Genomic DNA, 21,544 nt, shown 5'->3' on the forward strand with positions numbered 1-21,544 from the left:
ATCGCCAAGGTCACGGCCTTATTCTTGCTATGTCTTGTTTATTCTTGCTGGCAGATTGGAGTGCTTTTTGAAGTCAGTTAGATTCGGTTAGATATTTTTTTTTTCATTCACTTTTTTTAAACAAATGCACTATGCACTAATTCATAGAAGTCCCGTGATGGTAGTGACTGCCCATTTATTACCATTACCATAATTTATTCACATTAATTAACGAAAATATTTCACTTGTTGTGTCTACTACATTTGTTTTATTTGATGACTTATTACATTCCTAGTCATCATCTCATCTCTAAAGAGAAGCTGCCAATGCTGTCTGACAAAATCACTATTTTGTATTTCTTCAAAGTGAATAAAGCATGCTTTTATGACTGCTGAATACCAACTACCAACTAATCACTTAGATCATGTATTTTCAAGTTGAGCCTGCAAAGCAACAGCTGCTCTCCATATCACCTCACCTTCACGCATTTTTCTCTCTTCCATAGCAGGCATAAAAGAAGCAGACTGGACAAGTAGATGCGCAATGGATTATGGTCATTATAGTTTATTACCACGTTTTATGTGTTGAACTAGAAGAATATTGACCTGTTGGAATCTACCGCTCCCTACTACATCACATAGTTCAGGCTGGATCTGATTTATCTCTAGAGAAACTGCAATATGTCAAAGGAGCTCACAGAAGAAAAAAAAATGAAATTGAATTCAAATAATTGAACCCATGTCAGTCAATTAGTTGTTTAAAAAACAAAAAATAATCAACATTTCGGTTAATCGCTCAGCGCCAGACCTTCTATGGTATTATGGCGGTCCGCAAACAATCGTTAGAGGTGCATGCCGCCACCTACAGTACGGGTGATAAACTATAGACCTTTTTTGACGAACGTTCTAGAATTGTTGATTATTGAATCTTGGCCCCAGACCGCTTTCTGCTGCATGGTGTTGTATTACTGGGCTTGTTCTACATTGGTTGTGGATCATTGCTAGACAACCATTTTCAAGTCTTGCCATAGATTTTCTAGGAAATTTAAGTCAAAACTGTAACTCGGCCACTCAGGAACATTCACTGTCTTCTTGGTAAACAACTCGTGTAGATTTGGCCTTGTGCTTTAGGTTATTATCCTGCTGAACGGTAAATTAATCTCCCAGTGTCTGGTGGAAAGCAGACTAAACCAGGTTTTCCTCTAGAATTTGGAATGTGCTTAGCTCCTTTCAGTTTATTTTCTATCCTGAAAAACTCCCCAGTCCTTAACGATTCCAAGCATACCCATAACATGATGCTGCCACCCCTTTTCTTGAAAATATGGAGAGTGGTACTCCGTAATGTGTTGTATTGGATTTGCCCCAAACATAACGCTTTGTATTCAGGACATAAAGTAAATGTTTTGGCCACATTTTTTGCAGTATTACTTTAGTGCCTTCTTGGAAACAGGATGTATGTTTTGGAATATTTGTATTCTGTACAGGCTTCCTTCTTTTCACTGTCAATTAGGTTAGTATTGTGGATTAACTACAATGTTGTTGATCCCATCCTCAGTTTTCTCCTATCACAGCCATTAAAAGCTTAACTGTTTTAAAGTCACCATTGGCCTCATGGTGAAATCCCTGAGCGGTTTCCTTCCTCTCTAGCAACTGAGATGGGAAGGAAGCCTGTATCTTTGAGGATATTAATACACCATTTAAAGTGTAATTAATAACTTCACCATGCTCAAAGGGATATTCAATGTCAGCTTTTTTTTTTTACTCTTCTGTCCATTCTTTGCAAGGCATTGGAAAACCTCCCTGGTCTCTGTGTTCAAAGTTCACTGCTCGACGTACAGATAATTGTATGTGCGGGGTACAGAGATGAGGTAGTCATTAAAAAAATCATGTTATACACTACTATTGCACACAAAGTGAATCCATGCAACTTATTATTTGACTTTTTAAGCAAACCTTTACTCCTGAACTTATTTATGCTTGCCATAACAAAACGGTTTAATACTTATTGACTCGACATTTCATCTTAATTTTTAATTACATAATTCCATTTATTGTGTGTAGGCCAGTGACACAATCTCAATTTAATCCATTCAAAATTCAGGCTGTAACACATCAAAATATGGAAAAAGTCAAGGGGTGTAAATACTTTGAAGGCACTGTATCTGTTGGGTGATTGGTTGAGTCTTCTTGGCTAACATTGTCGCCGAGGAGGGCTTGCTAGTTAGCTCCAGTATTTGCATAATCTCAGACGTTGTCTTATAAAAACAGCTCAACTGCTAGCTAGTGAAATGCTAATTTGTGAAGCTGCCTAGCTAACATTTGCTAATAGCTAGACCACAGACAAAAGGCTAAACCTTAGTTTGGGGTTAGTTGGTTCTCTTTCATTTTTGTAACGGTTCAGCCAACGACCTATGGGAACCCCTTCCCGCGATGTGATTGAGATGCTTAATTGAGTACCACAGTATGAGTCATATCCATAAAACCTAGCGGTAAAACCCAGAAATGGTTCGTTTTCCACCAGTAAATTTTAGAACTACTTCGTATAAGGTCTGTGTTTCGTGTAGGCTTAACCTGGCGCGACTTTTGATAATCACACACATCTCTCTCGGACAAGGTAACTTTTATCAATATATTCGCCTGTAATTACCCCCCAAAAATGAAACACTAATTAGACGCTAATGTGGCTATCATACAGAACTACTCATCCTGCTGCAAGCTTTGACGTAATCACTCAAGGCGCAGGGTGGGAAAAACCTCCACAATTCTCAATGCAAACTCTCATTGACAAGTAACAAGTGACCTAGCAAGTTGATATTTTAACGTTTTTAGTTTCTTGTGTAAATTATTTAGATTGTGTATTTCTAGTATATATTCTTGTTGATACTTTTTCCAATTACCTAGCTAGCTACCTTGGCATTTTTTGATTACAATACTTTTTTGAATTACCCTGGCCTTGTAGTTAACTAGCTAACCTTAGGTCTCTCCGTCGATCAGAAACAGGGATGGTTCTGTGCTATGTACTGGATTGTAACCACAACTCCGATGAGCACACGTGCATTTTATCATTTTCCGACCTCTGTGAGAGGCATCGCTGGAGCTGTGTGATAAGGTAAGCCCTGTTTGCTAGCTGCTAACAAGCTATTTTAATTAGGTGAAAGATCTGTGGTTAGCTAGATCCTTTTGAAAATTAGCTAGTTAACCACTGACTGCAGTTACGTGTACAACGCACGTTACCTTCCTTACAAGTAAAAAGAAAATCAGCATAGGCTAGGCTACTTTTGTGACCTTAATATTGACAAGTTCTTTGTGAGCTAGCCAGCTAGTTAACGTTAGCTCCGTTTGTGTAGTCATACTTTTCCACGTGGTGACATGCTAGCTAACGTTAGCCCACCAGTGCAGGGATATAGCTAGCTAAATATTGCTAGTTAGGCACTTTGGTTGGGAAGTTTGCTACATTAGCTAAAGTTGCACCGTATCTCACCGTGGTGTAGTCGGACTTTCCCGTCATGCTAGCAAATGGGGTTAACGCTAACAATTAGCGGTAACTAGCTAATGTTAAATATCCCTGCCCTGGTGGACTAGCTAGCATGTCACCAACCATGGGGTCTGGGGAAAAGTCTGACTACACAAACGATGAACTACCATAACTAGCTAGCTAAACGTTAGCTAAAAACATTGGATGCCACAGATTTAGGACCTGAATGTTACCTGGGCTAGTAGATATCGGGGTCTGCTGACCAATGCCAGAAATCATTATGTTCCATCCCTGCATGTCAGTCCCTTTCAGATGATCCCACTATCACTGTTGGTCCTCGTCAGTCATGGCTGATGGTGTTAACTTTCCGCTTGAGATTTAGTACAGTCGTATAGGTCACCGCAATACCAAACCTCAATACTTCACCTCTTTGGGCAAATAGTACCCTAGACTGTCCTGATCATCTAGTTGAGCATTCCAGATAATTCCTCCATCCCAACAGAAATATCCCATCCACATAATAGGATTTTAGATATGCAGATAAACCAAAGACCAGTCTATTTTACTGTTACTATAGTCAAGTTTGTGGGTTATGGTATTTTAATATAGATGTTACCATTTTAGTGATCAACTTAGCTAGCTAGTAAAATTAACTTGTCTTTCAGATGAGACATGAAGATTGGGTGTAGAGGGACTACTTGTCACATTGTGCAGTTGTAGAGACTACAGGATATCAAGCTTGTGGACGGACAGGTCAGTAACTCCTGAAATGTAATACAACAATTTGTAGTTATATCTGGGCAGTATGTTTGTCATTCTTGTGTATGTGTAACGGCTCTCATATGGCTCATCGACAAAGGACACAGTGCTGTTCTCTTTCACGGTTTATTCCGCAAACATACACACAACACAATGTGTAAACTTAAGAGCAACTGCAAATCCGTCATGAAATCTCCATCAAAGTTTAACAACTCTTTACCTGGATCCTGCGTGATCATGTGCAAGTATATGCACAGCGATGCAGTTGCACAAATAATACAGGAGGTACAACAATACATATACATAACCTGGCTGCTTAATTATGACAACTCATACAACTAAGGATGTCTATTTCAACCCTGTTACACCCACCCCCACTGAATTTAGGCAGAATGTAAGCAGCAACCACAACTTGAGCACACATATACATCAAATTACACAACATATAAGGTCCATTTACAAGAACAACATTTGAAGTATCCCAAAAGGATGAAGTGGAAGGAGTTGGCCAAACTCTCAAACCAACTACTGACTGTAGGATGCCTTTCTACACCCCACACTACCTATCTAAAGTACAATGCTCATGTAAAATAATAGAAAAATAAATCTTCATATGTGAATCACAACTCTAGTTTTGCTTAATCTCTGAAGGCTTGGATCACTGACTTGCAAACTGCTTGAATATTAAGATTAGTCTCACTTAGAATATCTTGTGTAGACACCGTGTAGATCAATCTGTTGACAGGTTTGATGATTCGACCAACACGGTTCCTCATTTGCCTAACTGCGCTAGGATTGTCGTTGTGAGTGTAAGTCACTTGAGTGTCAGTAAATTGTGAGTCACTAGGCTGCTCAGACTGTCCAATGCCGTTAGAAGAGCGTGTCTGCTCACTGGATCTCTTCTGAATCTGAGTCTTGAGATACCAGTGGTTCTGAGGTCACATCTGAAGATTCCTCATGCTCAGCTCTACTACCTGGTAACTGTGTGATCCAATCTCGAGTTCTTCCTTCAGAGTCCACAAGCTCCTCATCAGGTAAAGATTTCTCACTCTCTCTTTCAGAAATGGAATCCATTTTCTCTTCCGCAGATAGGCCTGCTCCTCTTTCCTCTTCGTGATCTGATTCTCCCTGTGTGACACCTTGTACAGACATGTCGCACTCCATTCCAGATAGTGAATCTTGACTCTCTTCTTGAGGAAAGGAACTCCCTTGTCTCACTTTTGATACTGAATCCATCATCACATTGTGAGCACCCGAACTTGGAGTCAGGCCAACAGACATGGATGAAGAGAGGCCAGAAACTGCACTTAAATCATCTACTGGGAAGAAGTTGACCAACATGGTCAGGTTCTGAGTAACTCCTTTTTCCTTTCATTTTACATTTACATTTTAGTCATTTAGCAGACGCTCTTATCCAGAGCGACTTACAGTAGTGAATGCATACATTTCATTTCATGCATTTTTTTTTTGTTGTACTGGCCCCCGTGGGAATCAAACCCACAACCCTGGCGTTGCACACACCATGCTGGCGTTGCAAACATCATGCTCTACCAACTGAGCCACAGGGAAGACCGGTGGCTGTATTACATATTCTGTATGTGTGAGTGCCTGGATTCTTGTCCGCCACAGTGTATATTGTCGATTCCCATCAATCTGCCACTTTCCTCTTGCCTTCGTCTTTCTTGTTTACCAATAATACCTGATCGTCGACTTCTATGGTGGGACCCTTGACCTTTCTGTTATAAATCTCAGTTTGTCCGTTCTGTTATAAATCTCAGTTTGTCCGTTCTGTTCTTCTTCAGCATGTTCCTGCGCTATCACCATAGCATCCTTCAAATCATTGGAGAGCGACACCACATACATGTCGTAACTGGTAACGGCTGGATCGTTCAGAGTGTTTCTGAAAAGCACATCTACTGGCAGACGAGGGATTCTTCCATACATCAGGTAGAAGGGGGCGTACTCTGTCGTCTCATGGGTGGTGCAATTGTACATGAACGTCAATGTCTGCAGGTATCTCGGCCAGTGTTGCTTAGTGTTAGGTGCTACTGCTCTGATCATGTTGCCAAGTGTCTGAAACGTTGCACACTGCCATTCCCCATCGGGTGATACGGTGTCATGTGCAACTTCCTCACACCAGAAACTCTGAGTAACCCACTGATCAACTGACTCTCGAAACTTGCCCCTTGGTCACTATGAATTCTCTCAGGAAATCGATACACACAGAAGTATCGGTCCCACAGGATTCTTGCCACCTGCTTAGCTGATTGGTCTCTGCAGGGAAACGCTTGAGCCATTCTTGTAAAGTGATCTGTTATCACTAGTACGTCAATGGACTTGTTGCTTGAATCTTGAGCAGACCAGAAATCGATACAAACCAGTTGTAGTGGCCTAGTCGAGGTGATACTTTCCAGTGGAGCCCTGCCCCCAGGCTCAACTGTCTTGCTGACGATGCAACGGTGGCCACCATGGACATAATCCCTAACATCTCTGTCAAGGTGCAGCCAGAGGAATCTCTGTCTAGCTAAGCTAAGGCTTCTAAACTGACCCCTATCAAATAACATTTATTTATAAAGCCCTTTGTACATCAGCTGATATCTCAAAGTGCTGTACAGAAACCCAGCCTAAAACCCAAAACAGCAAGCAATGCATGTGAAAGAAGCACGGTGGCTAGGAAAAACTCCCTAGGAAAAACTCCCTAGAAAGGCCAAAAACCTAGGAAGAAACCTAGAGAGGAACCAGGCTATGAGGGGTGGCCAGTCCTCTTCTGGCTGTGCCGGGTGGATATTATAACAACATGGTCAAGATGTTAAAATGTTCATAAATGACCAGCATGGTCAAATAATAATAATCATAGTAGTTGTCGAGGGTGCAACAAGCACGTCCGGTGAACAGGTCAGGGTTCCATAGCCGCAGGCAGAACAGTTGAAACTGGAGCAGCAGCACGGCCAGGTGGACTGGGGACAGCAAGGAGTCATCATGCCAGGTAGTCCTGAGGCATGGTCCTAGGGCCCAGGTCCTCCGGGAGAGAGAGAAAGAAAGAAAGAAAGAAGAGAGAGAGAGAATTAGAGAGAGCATATTTAAATTCACACAGGACACCGGATAAGACAAGAGAAATACTCCAGATGTAACAGACTGACCCTAGCCCCCTGACACATAAACTACTGCAGCATAAATACTGGAGGCTGAGACAGAAGGGATCAGAAGACACTGGCCCCATCCGATGATACCCCCGGACAGGGCCAAACAGGCAGGGGGGGCGCCAACCCAGACAGGAAGACCACGTCAGTGACTCAACCCACTCAAGTGACGCACCCCTCCCATGGACGGCATGGAAGAACACCAGTAAGCCAGTGACTCAGCCCCTGTAATAGGGATAGAGGCAGAGAATCCCAGTGGAGAGAGGGGAACTGGCAAGGCAGAGACAGCAAGGGCGGTTCGTTGCTCCAGCCTTTCCATTCACCTTCACACTCCTGGGCCAGACTATACTTAATCATAGGACCTACTGAAGAGATAAGTCTTCAGTAAAGACATAAAGGTTGAGACTGAGTCTGCGTCTCTCACATGGGTAGGCAGACCATTCCATAAAAATGGAGCTCTATAGGAGAAAGCCCTACCTCCAGCCGTTTGCTTAGAAATTCTAGGGACAATTCAGAGGCCTGCGTCTTGTGACCGTAGCGTACGTGTAGGTATGTACGGCAGGACCAAAAAGATGGGTAGGAGCAAGCCCATGTAATGCTTTGTAGGTTAGCAGTAAAACCTTGAAATCAGCCCTTGCCTTAACAGGAAGCCAGTGTAGGGAGGCTAGCACTGGAGTAATATGATCAATTTTTTTGGTTCTAGTCAGGATTCTAGCAGCCGTATTTAGCACTAACTGAAGTTTGTTTAGTGCTTTATCCGGGTAGCCGGAAAGTAGAGCATTGCAGTAGTCCAGCCTAGAAGTAACAAAAGCATGGATTAATTTTTCTGCATCATTTTTGGACAGAAAGTTTATGATTTTTGCGATGTTACGTAGATGGAAAAAAGCTGTCCTTGAAACAGTCTTGATATGTTCTTCAAAAGAGAGATCAGGGTCCAGAGTAACGCCGAGGTCCTTCACAGTTTTATTTGAGACGACTGTACAACCATCCAGATTAATTGTCAGATTCAACAGAAGATCTCTTTGTTTCTTGGGACCTAGAACAAGCATCTCTGTTTTGTCTGAGTTTAAAAGTAGAAAGTTTGCAGCCATCCACTTCTTTATGTCTGAAACACAGGCTTCTAGCGAGGGCAGTTTTGGGGCTTCACCATGTTTCATTGAAATGTACAGCTGTGTGTCGTCCACAGTGAAATTTAACATTATGTTTTCGAATGACATCCCCAAGAGGTAAAATATATAGTGAAAACAATAGTGGTCCTAAAACGGAACCTTGAGGAACACAAATTTACAATTGATTTGTCAGAGGACAAACCATTCACAGAGACGAACTGATATCTTTCCGACAGATAAGATCTAAACCAGGCCAGAACTTGTCCATGTAGACCAATTTGGGTTTCCAATCTCTCCAAAAGAATGTGGTGGTCCTATGACCCGCCTGATCATGAACGCCCTTCAGGACTTCTGCTTTGAGAGACTCAGGAACTACGTACTGGAACCGCTTGTCTTTGATATCTCGTGAGACTCTACAGTATGTCATTACTGACAACAAGCTTCTCCTAACTCTTCAAGTGTCTGACTGTAACTGTTTCTCTTGCTCTGTCTCTTCTAGAAGGCCTGTGTTGTCTCTCCATATAGAATAGCACACGAGACAGGGTCCGGTCATTGAGTTGCTCATCACGAAGCTCCTCAGAGTAGGCAGGTAAGGTGTCTTGACCAGGAGGTATCAGTTGAGGTAAATGATGCACGTGTTCTAGCTCCTGTTTCCCGTTTGTCATGTGACTGGAGTATGGCTGACACCTCATCCGCTGCCAAGGACTGAGAACACATGTTGACAGGTGTGGAAGTTCTCTGTGAACTTACACAGTTGGGGCTGCCTTTGAGATCACTGGACCACCTGAAGGCATCTTGGACTGAAGCGTTTGACACTGCTTGAACGTCGTCAATGAGGTTTTCGTAGCAGTCTGTGGCCAACACCTTTGACAAAGGGCACTCGACTCAGAGCATCAGCAACCATATTCTGAGGACCCGGCACGGGAGACGTCAGGGTGTGCCAACACCACCGTGTCTACTAGAGATGTCTTCAACTTTTCGAAGGCCTGCTCATGTTCGGGTGTCCAGTCAGCGATGTTCAATTTTCGACGCTGTGAGGGCTTTATTTTCTGATGACCCTTGGGTTTTCTCTTTGATCCAGTCAACAACGAGAAGAGGTCTGGCTATTGCGGAGAAACCTGGCACAAAGTGTTGGTAGTATTTTACCATGCCAAGGAACGACCTTATCTGTTTCTGTGAGTCACACAAATTCCATCAGATCAGCACTGCTCATGTTAGAGATGCTGTCGACTTTACTAGGGTCTATAGACACACCATTTCCATCAATTATGTGACCAAGGAACTTGACAGACTTCCTGAGGAAGAAGCTCTTCTTTGGGGCCAACTTCATGATTTGACTACGAAGCCTGCTAAAGACCATCTCCAAGCATTCCAAGGCTGTCTTCTCGTCTGGGCCAAAGACCAATAGATCATCCAAGTAACACAGCAAACTCATGAAGTTTTGATCTCCGAAGATACTGGCCATCATGCGCATGAAGCTTCCAGGGCTGTTACAGAGACCCTGAGGTAGACGGTTGTATTCAAAGAGCCAATAGGTGTTGTGAAAGCGGAATACTTCCTGTCATCTTCATGCATTGGCATGTCTGGCCGCCACACAGGACGGCCAGACGTGTTGATCAGCTTCAGTGGGACCCATCTGTCTCCCCACAGAGGCGTAACAATCCTTGCCATCATGATCCCCCGTGGTGCTGAGCGAGATGTAGTAGGTTCTGTCATCACCGTACTGCCAGGCTACACAACAGTGGCTTACCCCAAACCAGATACTCGCGACCAGGGTCAAGGCAAATGGCTGAGTTACATCTCACTGTTCCTGTCTTGTCAGGGATGTCGTCGCCTCTCCAGCGTTTCATTCCAGCTAACATGGCGAGAAACTGCTCAGATTCCGTGTCATCTGTGCTGCAAGGGGCCGAGACTGCTTTCCAATAATAGTCACATTGTTTTGATTCACGAGGATGAGCTTGATCGCGTTGGTTCCCAGTATTAATTCATCAGGTTGACCTTCTACTACCAAGATTTGAACAATAGACTTCCATGTTTATGTTGAACGTGGACTTTAGCCTCACACGGCGTCCTCCACAGCCAACAAGCACAACATCTGAGTTAAACTGGCTTTTCACATCAACTACACCAGCATCTATCAACTTCAGCTCTGCCATCTCACTCATTGTGCACACCATTGACCCACTGTCAAGGATAGCACCTAGAGTCACTTTGTTACCAACAATCACAGGCGTGTAAAATAGGCTGTCGCGTCTTCCTATCACATGTGTGTTCTGGTACACAACATCTCCAGTCATGTCACTAGAGTCTTTGGCTGCCATCTATAGAGCTTTAGTGTTGGGAGTATCTTCATCTTGACCTGTACTGCCTCCCTCGGAACAGGAGCAAAAGAGTGAGGCATTTTCATCGTTAGCTTGGTCTACTCAGGAAGTGCTTTGCAATTGAATCTGCAGGAGTACTCAGGATCAGGGCAATGTTTCACAAACATGCAGGCTACTTGTTGACTTATGTTTTCCATCCTCCCACCCTCATCAGCTAAACCCTCATCAGCTAAATCTGCTGCTTTGTTGAGCCTGGTCCAGTTGTCTGTCCTCCCTCAGCTTGGGCTTGGTAGAGTAGAAATCTTCAAGCGGGAGACATGATGACGTGTCACGAAAGTACTGCAGGAGGATATGATAGATTAGATCTGGGTTCTGTTTCACATCCAACGACTCGTCACCCCGCAAGTCTATCTTCACTACATCCTTAGCTTTTCCCATCAACCTGCTCATGATCTCTTCCACTTGATCAGGCACCTCACATCTTTGCCTTTTCAAATAGTCTGTTGTCATATCAACCCACTCTTGAACTGTGTACTTGTCAGAGCTGTCACCTCTGAACACTCTGGGTTCTCTCTGACTTGACGTGGACTGTCACATGTGGAACTTCATGTCTTAATGAATCAGATGCTGACGTTTCTCTTTGTGGTGTACTGTGGAGCTCACCACTCGCATCTATGGCTCCTGCTGACGTCAATCTGGCTACTTTGGAGTCACCTAACTGGCTTACTATGTCAGTAAGGTGTGGTATGGCATGTGTATCGCTACTGGGTGTGGACGGGTGTGAACCTCCCCTCAAAAATGGACCCATAGGTGAACAACCTGGGCTCTGTCCTTGCCCCGCGCTCCTATCAGCTAATGACTGATATGTCCCCAATCCCCGACCATGAAACCCACTGGACGTCACATTGATACCTGAATGCTCGCCAAACCAAACACCCCTCCCCTTGGCAATAGGAGTAGTAGAATCGTGAACTATTTCAATATCAGTTGTACATTTGTGAGCCATGACACCACCTTTAGATTAAACTAATTAAATGTAGAATAAAAATATAAACAAAGATCGACAGAGAAAATAAAAACAGGGAAAAACCCTCAACACTGAAATGACAAAACAATAGTCCTATGACCATGAAACCAAACATCTGACCAGAAGAGCACACTTGATCTTCACTTCCCCCGGTGATCTGCTTCAGGCTGATCTTGAGGATCCGATGGGTCACGGCACCAGTGTAACGGCTCTCATATGGCTCATCAACAAAGGACACAGCTATTCTCTTTCACGGTTTATTCTGCAGACATACACACTACACAATGTGTAAACTTCAAAGCGACTTCAAATCCGTCTTGAAATCTCCATCAAAGTTGAACAACTCTTGGCTGGATCCTGCGTGATCATGCGCACATATGCACAGAGATGCAGTTACACAAATAATACAGCAGTTGGCTCCACAACTATACATAGATGCACTGTACAAAACCTATACAACTAAGGATGTCTAATTCAACCCTGTTACATATGGTTCTCATGACTTAAGGTTGGGAGTTGAGGGACCACTTGTCATATTGTCCAAGGTGTGTTTGTGTTATGATAAACAATGCGTTTTCTGTCCAGATGAAGATGGTGATATAGCATTGAAAGTGACCTACCACTGACCAAATGTCTCTTTGTTTTCCAGTCTAACAGGAGTACATTCCTCAGACTATCTAGTACATCCCTCAGACCATCAGACATCCTGTGCCAGTGTGATCCGAGCATGAGTGTCAAAGTTGTGGAGACTACAGCACATCGAGCCTATGGACGGACAGGTCAGTAACTCATCAAATATGATACAATATTGTGTAAGAGATTGAATTTGCAGATTTATCCATTTTGACTATGTCCATTTTCCCCCATGTTTTAGACATGAGGCGTGACATACTGAACATCAGGCTCACCCCACGAGAAGCAGTGCATGATCAACGCCACTGTACTCTCTCTCTTAATCTCTCATTCTGGGGGTAAGACATAAATTAAACATCACATATATAAATTCCCACTCTGCCCATGATAAAATGCAATGTGAATTGTGTTGTAATACTGAATGAAACTGAAGAGATGCACTTAGACCAGCCTTTGTGATTGAACTTAAATTAACGGCATTACTTTAGTTGGCTGCTTTGAGCAAAACTTGAGGCAGTGAATGCTCCTCAGAGGAGGAAGGGGAGGACCATCCTCACTGAATTTTTTGAAAAATGAAAATGGTGAAACATTAAAGTTGTCCTTTTTAGATCAACTATGCTAAATATATTCACGTCACCAAATAATTGATGAAAACAGACTGTTTTGCAATGAAGGTCTACGGTAGCCTCAACAGCACTCTGTAGGGTAGCACCAGAGTGTAGCCGGAGGACAGCTAGTTTCCATCCTCCTCTGGGTACATTGACTTCAATCCAAAACGTAGGAGTCGTGGTTTTCACCTCCTTCCATAGACTTACACAGTAATTATGACAACTTCCGCAGGACATCCTCACACCTATCAGAGCTCTTGCAGAATGAACTGACATGTTGTCCACCCAATCAAAGGATCAAAGAATGAATCTAGTATTGAAAGCATAAGCTACAGCTAGTTAGTACTGCAGTACATAACGTGGTGAGTAGTTTACTCAAAGAGGGAGAAAGACAATAGTTAAACAGTTTTGAACAAATACATTTCTTCAAAAATTAAGGAGAAGAAAAAGAGAGCTAGCTAGCTAGCTATATTTCGGGGGTTTTCTTTCACTTTCACTTACATAGCTAGCCAATGCAGCTAGCTAGCCTACTCAAACAACCTGCTCAAATGGAGAGGGATGCTATGTTACCTAGCTGGCTATGGCTATCCAAACTGGAACTCTTCTAAGTCAATGTAAGCTTTTAGTTTTATTAATATATTGCCACCTGGGCCCCCCGGTGTAATTGCTAAACTGCTTGCTAACTGTACAGTGCACTGTATGATTGTAGTAGGTTTACTAAAGCGTTAGTTCTAACAGCTATGTTGTCTTGATGTTAGCTAATATGGTGATGACGATATTGGCTGTGTGTAGTGGTTATGATATGAAGGTTTGGCTTGGAAAGTTTTTTTTAATCGCCTGGTCACAGACAGCTGATGTGTTGTGCCCTGAATGTACCCAGACCCCGTGACCCAAAGCCCTTACTCCTGCACATCCATTCCTGTAGCCATTTTGAATGCCTTGGTGCCCTCCTCTTCGTTATCTGTGTCCCACTTTACAGACAACACCCCATCCAACGACTGATCTGAAGACCCTTTTTAGCAGCGACGGAGTAACGCGATTGGCCCTAACCACTACTCCATAATTGCTGGCCGTCAACCTCCCTCTCCTCATGGTGTGCCAGTTGGGGTTGGTGCGCTGTCCAACTGTTGCCTGCTGTATAACTTCCTGAAATGTGCTATATAAATAAATGTTGATTTGATTGATGACATTACAGCTGTAGAATATTTTTTTTAAACTGTCATTTTCACGAGGACAAGTGCACTTTTTTACATAAAATCCCAAGTTATCAATTAATAGTTTATCACTTGACATATAGTGGGAAAGATCCTACAAATCAAAAATGTGTACGACTCAGAATAAATAAATACTGTGCCTTTTGAAGATTTGTCTCTGGTCATGAAACTACAATACAGGCTGGATGTCTAAGTCAATTCTGAATGTCAATAGATTTTTTGATTTAGGACTAAGTTATACCTCATCTAAGTCTGGTATCCGGGGTAATCTGGTTAATGATTATATAATTAAGTGACTCTTGACAGCTGTATAGAACGCATTGTATTGCTAAGATGCTCAAAAGTAAAACAAAAATATTTTTTTATCTACTGCTCTGCTAACTAGCTAGATAAAGTGTAGCCAGTGGCTAGATAAGACAGAGAAAGGGAACGTAAGAAGTTCAACACTTTATTCTATTCATTTCAATAGAGCACATGGAGTCATCATGGATTGGGCACAGAAGGTCTCTGATCGCGCTGGTGAACGGTAGCTGACGGTGTTGGCTAGAGATGACGTGCAGGAGCTTCCTGTTGGAATTTGTAGTCTTGCTAAGGTCTTCTCTGTTGCTGTCACGAGAATTTTCAATCCCAATGATAATAACTAACAATCAATTAAGCTTTGACTAATCCCCAAGGTTTGTAAAACCCTGGGTTTAATAATAATTAGGCAAAGACTCAGCTTATGCAAAAGGTTCGTACAGTTTATTCACGAGAACGTTCTAATGTCCACAATAAAGACATGCCATTTTATAACTCACTCCCTACTTCCGCACATACCTCCACACAAACAGTAGATAGCCTACGCACATACATACAAACGAACAGTAGGTGGAATGTATCCTTCGCCATGGCTCTCACCACTGTTTATCACTACCAAACTGGCAGTTCCATTCCCCCGAGATTAGAGGGACCTTGACGGGACTCCCTTTCCTGCCGTAAGTTTCTCAGAGTTCTAACCAGGTCAGGTCATGAATAGTTTAATATTGTTCTCTGTGTTTTCTTAAGACACACACACACACACACACAGATTTCTCTCCCTTACTGGTCTCGACCAAACCTTTTTGGAATTCAGTTTATCACTTTAATTCATTATACATGTTACAAAATCGAATGATTACGTTTCAGGGTGGAATTGTTTAGTCATTACCTTTAAGCATATAAATTCCCTTATCAGTTGCTAATTAGCATTTTATTTTATTTTTTAGTAAATTGAGGTGAATATATTGATAAAACTCACCTAGTCTGAGAGAATTACACAGTTACACTATATATACAAAAGTATGTGGACACCCCTTCAAATTAGCAGCACTAGCCCCTCGCCAAGCAGGAGTTAAGAGTCCTGAACTACTTAGACCAGTGGTCACCCACCGGTAAATTGCGATCCTCATAGCATTCCTAGTTGATCACCAAACATTTCTGTAGAAAAGCTAATGATAAAGACTTGCTTGCACTTTAAAAATGTTGCTCTGTTGGCAGTAGGTGCACTTGCTTCAGAAGCCCTGTGCACCGGGTAAGCAAAATGTTCCCATTTTTAACCATTTTAATTTGTCTGAAAAAACTAACTCTGCTCACCCGGCAGACATGGAGACCTGTGGCTAAATCGAGTGTGCCTACTGCGCCAATCGGATAGCTCAAATCACTGTGCCTACCGTTTCCACAAGGTTTGATACTAGCCTATGTGAGATTTCATAACCTTTAAAATCTTGACCAGAGAGACTCAAAGAATACAGCAAAGAGCTGCTGTTTTTGAGTGAGTTCATGTCTGTTTTTATTCAGCACTGTCATCACTTTTATTCAACACTTTTGTTTCTAAGCACCATGACCATCAGTTAAAAGCTCATTATTTGCAAATAATTTCATTTTATGCTCTGCTGTGCCTCACAAGTGCTACTCCAACTGATCTATTTTGTTATCAAAGCTCAAGTTTTGAAATATAATATGGTCTGAGAAAAACAATATTGGCAGGTGAGGCATATAGCCAATATGCTGTAATAATCTATTTGGCCTACTGCACAAATCATATTTTTATTAGGTTAATGTTACATTTTTGTGATCTTAAAAAATCCACAGTAGTGGAGTTGATCTACACGCGATTCGGAAGGGCCATCGCCGATCTGTTCGCTTCAAAAGACAACTCATTGTCCTATGTGGTTCTCCATTAGGGTTCAGCAGGCCCGCTCGGGGTCGATGCCACCTGTTACAGCTGGCCAATGGGTCTTCTGTATGCGTTTTCAACAATTCCTTTGCTCCCTCAGTCAGGTCTTGAGGAAGATCAGTCCTGAGAGCTGTCAGTTCTACTTATTGCTCCACATTGGCCACAGCATCACTGGTTTTCAGACCTTGTGCAGCTGACAACCTCCCAAACATGGGAAGTCCGTCTTTGAGCGGACTTCCTCTCACAAGCGAATGGCAAACTTTGGCACCCCAAACCAAGCATACTGAAGTTGTGGGTGTGGCCCCTGAACGTAACCACCTTCGTAATTCAGGCAGCAATGCCATCCTCTACGCCAGGCCTGGGCAATTCCAGTCCTTGGGGGCCTGATTGGTGTCACACTTTTGTCCCAGCCCCCGCAGGATATGCCCCCCCAAGGCTCCTTCAGTACCCTCATGGGAGTTAGACACCCTCATAGATGTCCTACGATCACCTATGAGCCCACCATTTGAGTTCCTGTCTTCACTTGAGCAATGTGAGCTCACAGTCAAGACTGCCATTCTATTGGCTATTGTTTCAGCCAATCGTGTTGGAGAATTAGTCCCTTCAGAAAGTATTCATACCCCTGACAAATTCCACATGTTGTTGTTACAGCCTCAATTCAAAATAGATTAAATATATTTCTCACCTATCTACACACAATACCCCGTAATGACAAAGTGAAAACATGTTTTTAGACATTTTTGCAAATGTATAAAAACTTAAATACAAAAATATCTCATTTACATAAACATTTACACCCCTGAGTCAATACATAGAATCACCTTTGGCAGCAATTACAGCTGTAAGTCTTTCTGGGTAAGTCTCTAAGAGCTTTACACACCTGGAAAGTACCCACCTGGATTGTATTATTCTTAAAACGATTCTTCAGGCTCTGTCAAGTTGTCCCCTGACTGCTTCCTGCTGCGTTGGCGCCGTATTACTGGGCTTGTTCGACATTGGTTGTTGATCACTGCTAGACAGCCGTTTAAGTCTTGCCATAGATTTTCAAGACAATTTAAGTCAAAACTAGGCCACTCAGGAACATTCAATGTTGTCTTGGTAAGCAACTCCAGTGTATATTTGGCCTTGTGTTTTAGGTTGTTATCCTGCTGAAAGGTGAATTTGTCTCCCAGTGTCTGTTAAAATGCGAACTGAACCAGGTTTTCCTCTGATTTTTGATTTTGCTTGTGTTTAACTCTATTCTGTTCATTTTTATCCTAAAAAACTCCCTCGTTCTTTGCCAATGACAAGGATATCCATAACATGATGAAGCCACCATAATGCTTGAAAATATGAAGAGTGGTACTCAGTGATGTGTTGTATTTGATTTTCCCCAAACTTAAAGCTTTGTATTTAGGACGTAAAGTGAATTTCTTTGCCAAAGTTCTTGCTGTTTTACTTTAGTGCCTTATTGCAAACAGGATGCATGTTTCGAAATATTCTGTAAAGGCTTCCTTCTTTTCACTCTGTCATGTAGGATAGTATTGTTGATTTACTATACTGTTGTTGATCCATCGTCAGTTTTCTCCTATCAAAACCATTGAACTCTAACTGTTTTAAAGTCACTGTCGTAGCGTTTGCTGTCATTAAATGTGAAGACTGTATATTATCAAATCAATTCTCTATGTGTCATTTAATTACGCGATTCAACTAATCATGTAACTTTAATTAACTAGGAAGTCGGGGCACAACGGGAAAATGTTTAGTCTCTTATTCCCGAATTAACTTTCCAGATATTTTCATATCTTACCATTTTAAAGTCACTTATTAATGTATTATTACCTCATCAGTCATATTCTGAATGTCGCAAACCCTTGGATATCTCCACGAACCCTAGCATAGATCATGAATCAGTGATAAACAAATTAAGTTAATTAGTAAATAAATAATTAAGCCAATCACAGAATTACATAAACACACACACAATTAGGTCATACATTGGTTACTGACACAATGCACTGAAAAGTCCCTAGTGGGTTAAGCCGATATGACAGCTTGGTAGACAAAGGAAAGGGTTGGGGACAGCTCAAGACTGGGAAACTCCGAGTGGATTCACTGTAATAACAGTTGATAGCTACACTCATGAAATGCTAATACTTTTAGCATGAACAACCACTCATTCGAAAATAAATTGCAATTTACATATTTATCATTGTATGCCTTTATTGTCCCTCTCTGTGATCACCGGTCCATCTGCTGGATAGAGTCTCTGGTTGCGTTCCCCAGAAGTCCCAAGGTCTTTCGTGGTTGTAGTTTTCTCAGCGGACTCTGGACAGTGTCTGTTGTAATGGATACGTCAGACGTACTATTCGGACGTTCGACCGGTTGCGTTTACCAGACTAAAGTACTTAAACGGCTGCAGCCTGAATAATTGGTCTTTAGTTTGTAGATTTCTTCATCATTTCAGGGTGGGGATGATCTCCACGTTCTATGGTCTTGTCCTTTTGTAGAGTTGTAGTTTGAACCACTTCACACACCAGCTTCACCCGGCATGTTTTGGTCTCTAGAGTGATTTGTAGATTTCTTAACCATTCGTGACGTCCGGCTTACCGTGGGTCTCTGGCATAAAATGTACATTTTGTCACGAGTGGTTTTATACACTTCTGGGAGAAGGGGTGGTTCATGATGCCGAGGTAATGTCTGTGCTCACGGGGCTTGGCCACCAACTTGGTTAAGGCTTCATATGGAACACAATTTTCTCATTTAGAAGGTTAACATCACATTACATATTTTCACAAATAGTTTCATATTTAATCATATACGTTTCACAACATTTAGATTTAAACCCCATAATTGAGAAGTGTACACAACCAAAAGACACAGTAATGTGTGTTTCCTGCCCTTGATGAGATCACCAAATGAAACAAACTCGTCATAAGGGACAGTAAAGTGTCAACGGACCATTTCAACTGCTTGGAATACAGAAATACTGTTCAATTATTCAACCTTTTAATGTCCAAGTGTCTCTCTGTGTTCCACAGTTACATTCCAATCTCGAACACTACAGAGGCAGCGTATTTTACGACCACCATAAAGTGGCCCCCTCTCCCTCTGCAGGAGAGAGGGCGCTGTAGAGCGGACCCAGTGCAATCTAATCCTTCAGATCTTCACAGGAGAGTTATGACATTACTATTGGCCTCATGGTGATATCCTTTAGCGGTATCCATAGCCGTGGGAAGTAGGGGTGCTGAGGGTGATGCAGCACCCCCCGAAAAATCTGAATTATTATTATTATTATTTTTTTTACAAAAGTAGTGCACTGGGCCTTTAATAGGCCTGTATTAGAGGACCGATATAACCGCCTGCAGTGCCAGCGCAGGCAAAAAGATGTGTCCAGGCAACCCCACCCCCAAATTACTTCCTATGGCGGTTTCCTTCCTCTCCAGCAACTGAGTTAAGAAAGTATTGACTGGGTGTATTGTTACACCATTACCCTCTAGACTCGGGAGCTCATGGGCACAATAGGCTTCAGGAGCCAGCGGGTTAGATATGATTCCAGCATTGGCAACAACAACACTTACTGGCTATTAGTTTGTTTTCAGCCACATATGTTCAACTCATTTCTAGTTTATCCAGTGACCATTGCGTTTAGAAGCATGGCTACTGACTAAAATGTAGGTAGTAGCCAACTAGCTAGCTAATCGTGGATGCCAAAAGACGCAGCTAGCTATAGTCGGGAGCTCATGGGCACACAGGCTATATTAGCCAACTGGTCAGACATGATTACAATAACTGGTGACTAGTCCGTTTTCAGACAAATATGTTCAACTCATCGTTTATCCACTGACCACCGCATTTAAGAGGATAGGTCATTACTGAAATGTTGCTAGCTAGCTCACTGGCCAGGCAGTAACGTTTGCCACTAATCATGTCCTATTCTTTGATACATTTGGGTTAACTTGCTCATATCAAGCAACACATACCAGACCGTTTGTGGAAAGGTCAAAATAACAATTACTGGACTTGTTTTTTTAATGATCAGACAGTGAAACTAAAATAGATTTGTAGTTCTCGCACGATCGTAATTTACATAGGCTTTCTAGGGCAGTCACCCCATTGAAAGTGATTTCAAACGGATACAAATAGTGGAATCATGCCATATTTGGAATAGATAATGCTAACAAAAGGTTGAAATGTTGTTATATAAATTCAACAAAAGACTAATTAGTTAATTTGACAAAAGTACAAATCAGTTTAAATTGCACTGTGGATGTATTAGACTTGAGAATTGCATTGGGGGCATACTTACAGTACCAGTCAAAGGTTTGGACACCTACTCATTCAAGGGTTTTTCTTTATTTGTACTATTTTCTACATTGTAGAATAATAGTGAAGACATCAAAACTATTAAATAACACATATGAAATCATCTAGTAACCAAAAGTGTTAAACAAATCAAAAACATTTTAGATTCTTCAAAGATGCCACCCTTTGACTTGAGGACAGCTTTGCAAACTCTTGGCATTCTCTCAACCAGCTTTACCTGGAATGCTTTTCCAACAGTCTTGAATGAGTTCCCACATATGCTGAGCACTTGTTGGCTGCTTTTCCACTTTTTTGGTTACTACATGATTCCATATGTGTTATTTCATAGTTTTGATGTCTTCACTATTATTCTACAATGTAGAAAATAGTAAAAATAAAGGAAAACCCTGGAATGAGTAGGTGTGTCCAAACTTTTGACTGGTACTGTATATATTTGTTACTGCTCGACTAAAACAATCTCTGTCGACCATCAGCCTAACGACCAAACAATCGACCAGTTGACTAATTGGGGTCAGCCCTAGTGTTCCTTACATGTAGGCTTTTGATTGAACGAAACTGCACTCACTTTTTTCTATAGGGCACTTGGAAACATCTGCACTGTGAAACCTATCATTACAACAATTATTATTATTATTATTTTTCCCTGGTTGCACTGATGCTCCCAAAATAAAATGTCAGGTTACACAGCAAAATATCTAGGAGCATATGGGACCAAAATAGTCACACTTTAGAGCCCTGTGGTTCATAGTGTTTCTGTGGCCCATTGTGCTTGGGTTGTGG

At 42.0% G+C, this 21,544-nt stretch overlaps 1 protein-coding gene and 1 long non-coding RNA gene across 2 annotated transcripts in view; both read left to right on the forward strand.

The window, feature by feature from the left end:
- The window catches only part of LOC106567362 (uncharacterized), an 85,971-nt gene that overhangs the window by 50,793 nt on the left and 13,634 nt on the right, over positions 1–21,544 (forward strand). The window lies entirely within an intron of this gene.
- LOC123726226 (uncharacterized) lies at positions 1,823–14,243 on the forward strand. The gene is made up of 5 exons (XR_006758586.2): positions 1,823–3,088; positions 4,120–4,207; positions 12,460–12,589; positions 12,685–12,781; positions 14,031–14,243. It is a non-coding gene; the product is annotated as an uncharacterized LOC123726226 (long non-coding RNA).

This window comes from Salmo salar, chromosome 13, assembly GCF_965601325.2.
Source record: "Salmo salar chromosome 13, fSalSal1, whole genome shotgun sequence".
NCBI lineage: Eukaryota > Metazoa > Chordata > Actinopteri > Salmoniformes > Salmonidae > Salmo > Salmo salar.